The sequence below is a fragment of the Phyllopteryx taeniolatus genome, unplaced genomic scaffold, assembly GCF_024500385.1.
Source record: "Phyllopteryx taeniolatus isolate TA_2022b unplaced genomic scaffold, UOR_Ptae_1.2 contig_35, whole genome shotgun sequence".
In the NCBI taxonomy this organism is placed as follows: Eukaryota; Metazoa; Chordata; class Actinopteri; order Syngnathiformes; family Syngnathidae; genus Phyllopteryx; species Phyllopteryx taeniolatus.
The window spans coordinates 161,536-164,882 of NW_026903283.1; the positions used below are offsets into that span (position 1 = coordinate 161,536).

Genomic DNA, 3,347 nt, shown 5'->3' on the forward strand with positions numbered 1-3,347 from the left:
TTATGTTTTATTAAGGGTCTAAAAAACGAGTGAAGCTAAATTTAGAATTTAAAGAATGTTTAAAATTATTGTTGTTCTTTATTAGGATGCAAATAGCGGACGTTCCTACGGCAAAGCTGTGGTTGTTTTACACACACAACTTGTAGTTCTCTTTGTTTTATGCTTAGTTTGACCATAAATTGCAAGTGGGAGTGGCATTAAACAGCTTGAAACCTCTCTATTTTTTTTGGGGGGGGGGGGGATGTTCACCATTTGCTGCGATTGGCTGGCAACCGGTTCTGGTGTACTCTGCTTCTTGCACTCGCTTCTTGAAGTCAGCTGAGATAGGCGCCAGCACACCCGTTCCCCGGGTGAGGATAAGCGGTTAAGAGAAGGGCTGGATGATCACCATTTGTTAAAGTGGTGCTGATTGCGAAGTGAGTTGAATTGAGTTTACTGCCACCAGAAAGCGCTCCTATGTTAAATTGACGCTCGCAAGTCAAAGCAAAATGGCCGAATGAAGGCTCATATCTTCCAAAAAACTCGTGTCGTGTTACTTGTATCTCGAGGTAGACCACCGGACCTCGTAGTCCACCTTTCCGTGGACCTCACCTGGAGCCGAAACCCTTCCCGTCTGCTCAAGAAGGCGTAACATCTCTACTTGCGACGTGCCAGACTGGGGCGCCGTGTCTCGAGGAGCTTCTGCAGATGTGGTGGAGAGTGTCCTCAGCATCAGCATCACGGTGTGGCACGGCAGCTGCTCGGCTGCAGAGAGGAAGGCATGACAAAGGGAGGTAAATGGTAAGTCTAAGCTTATTTGTATAGCCCTTATATATATGGAGAGCCCTCACAAAAGTCTCTTAGCTCGTCACACCGCATCAACTTCTATGGGTTCAGCTCATTCTGGCCATCCTGTGAACCACTCTCATTCCCTACATTTTGCCAATTTTCAAAATAAAACCCAGAAATTCAAAATGTTTACAAATGTAGCAACAGTTTCCTAATTTCTCAACCGATTGGCACCATTTCAATTTCTACGTGTCCAACTAATCCTAACCTTCCTGTGAACCACTCCCATAGGGTTGGGTTCGGGGAAGGGAACTCTTTCCCACTCTTCCTGTAGGAAAGGATGGTGCACGGTCCATCCCCCCATGGTCCCAATCCCTGGGGTATGTGGGCTGGCGTTCCCGCCCATAGCGGATCTCTGTCCAACCCCCACCCTCCATGATGTTTGCTTCTTTTATTTGAGTTCGCCTTGGCTATTGAAGTCATCTTTATTTTTGTTGTTTCTTATTTATTAGTTTCGTTATTAATTTATAATGTATTTGAATCAAAGAAATAAAATAAAAGTCAATAAAAAAAATACAAAATAAAAAAAATCCGTAATTCAAACCAAAAAAACCTATAACAACCTATTATGCGTGTGCCCTGACAACGTTTCGGCCTGTAAGGGCCTTCCTCAGGTCGTGGCACACTTTAAAAAAAAACAAAAAAACAAAAAACAAAAACAAAAAAAACAACAACAGCAAAGCAGCTCTACTCTCTCTTGTGATGTTCTCCCTCCGAAATCCAAAACAAAACTGAGGCCTCTGGGCTTGTCCGCCTTTTATATGCTGCGCTTTTTACATTTTAACTTGTGTTAAAAGTAACACAACTTCAAATTAACCCTATGTTGTTGTCTTTTATTATCTATAACCATTAAATAACCTGTATTTTAACAATTTATACCATTTTAACCAAAATGTTAACCTTATTAATATCTTTTAACTGGTTTTTTTTTTTGTGTTTTACAGTTTTTATAGTTTTTCTGTTGTTTTAATGTTATTTAGTTTTTTAGTTTTGTTCTTTTTTTAATAAGAACTATATATAATTTCAATCCCTGTAATCTGTATTGTTATCCTATCATCATTATAACACTTGATATATCATCGCTTCCTGTTTTCACTCCTCCCCAGGATCCGCGAGGCCGCCAAGACCCACAAGCTGGTGGAGCAGGAGCTGGCACACGCCGTCAACGCCAGCGCCAGGGTGCTGACCGAGGCCAAGCTGTCCAGCCCTGAGGTAGGGGCACCAGGTGTAGGCAGATGGGTCCAGACGGGACAGCAGACGCCCCGTTGGACCCGCTCAATGCACATTTGTACATGAGATGTGCGGGGACACTGTTACGTGTCAACTCCAAACCATCCCAGAGTGCATCAATGCGAAGTACCCGTGATACAGCTTTTACAGCGCGGCGTGTTGTGTGAATTTCATACCATTTTTGTACCATATTCTGATGTACGCGGATAAAGTGAGCGCAGGGCTCGACTAATGTTACAGGACTACTTTACTGTCGTCCAGAGAACATGTGGCCTGACATGTCATGGATTTAAAAAGAAAAGTGCACCACAACTCTGCTTTTGATGTAGCACTAACCCCAAATGTTTGACTTGAATTCCCCAAAATACATGTTTTGTAGGTTTTGGATAAATCACTCAAACCAGTGTTGTTAATTTTCAGTTTTGGAGTCGCAGCACAGCCGTGGAAATTGTCAACAGCAGCAAAGTTGTCCAGGCAGAGACAACCCTGCTTCTGGATGGAAAACATCCGGCAACCTCTCTCGCCACTAGCTGCTGCCACTTTTTGGCCATCTGATCTCTCGCGCACCCTTCTTCTCATCCTCCTCAGTCCGAGTTCCCCGAGGAAGAGGGGCTACGCTTAACCCCGAAGAGCCTGAGTGCTGAGCTCCACAAACTGGATGACATCCACTGGATCTGTCCACTAATGCACTGTGCTGAGGAGGTAAGGATTGCGAAACACCCTGGCGTGCGTGCGTTGTGTGTGCATCCAGGGGTTGGTGCATCCCAGTAGTAAAAGCAGCATAAAGCTTAAGATCATGCCAAGGTGAAGAGGGAGAAGGAAAAGTTCCACAAGCAGAAGTCAAACAGCTCGCTCTCAGGTCGGAACAACCGATAAAACACACCCAAAGTCATCGAGCAGACAAATCGGAATGTGGACTGTTGTTTTGAGCAGGTTACTTTGCTTCCCTCTAGTGGCCTGGTGAGGTAAGATTTGCAGCTGCATGGCCAGCTACTTGAAGCTGCTTTCACAGAGCATTCATTTTCCCCCCTTTCCATATTGTCCACCAATGTATTCTCCTTTCCTTTTTGAGAGCCTCACCCACCGAAATAGCCTTTGTCCCGAGAACATGCGTGCTTGCACACTGCCGATGTAAGTTGCAACATTAACATAATTAGATGTCAGCGTGCCAGCTCCGATTGTTTTCAACACAAAGTAGCATGTGTAGTGATTTTTTTTTTTTTTTTAAATGAATACCTCTCTGACATTTTCAATCCAGAAAGTATTTTATAAATTATAATTGGTCCTAA

The 3,347-nt window shown here is 43.8% G+C and overlaps 1 long non-coding RNA gene across 2 annotated transcripts; it reads left to right on the top strand.

The window, feature by feature from the left end:
• Window positions 1–294: 294 nt before the first annotated feature.
• On the top strand, window positions 295–2,034 carry LOC133473697 (uncharacterized). 2 transcript variants are annotated; one of them, XR_009787199.1, is made up of 3 exons: window positions 295–416; window positions 549–780; window positions 1,935–2,034. It is a non-coding gene; the product is annotated as an uncharacterized LOC133473697 (long non-coding RNA). The 2 variants fall into 2 exon arrangements; XR_009787200.1 differs by having other exon boundaries at window positions 304–416; window positions 553–780.
• The last annotated feature ends 1,313 nt before the right edge of the window (window positions 2,035–3,347 follow it).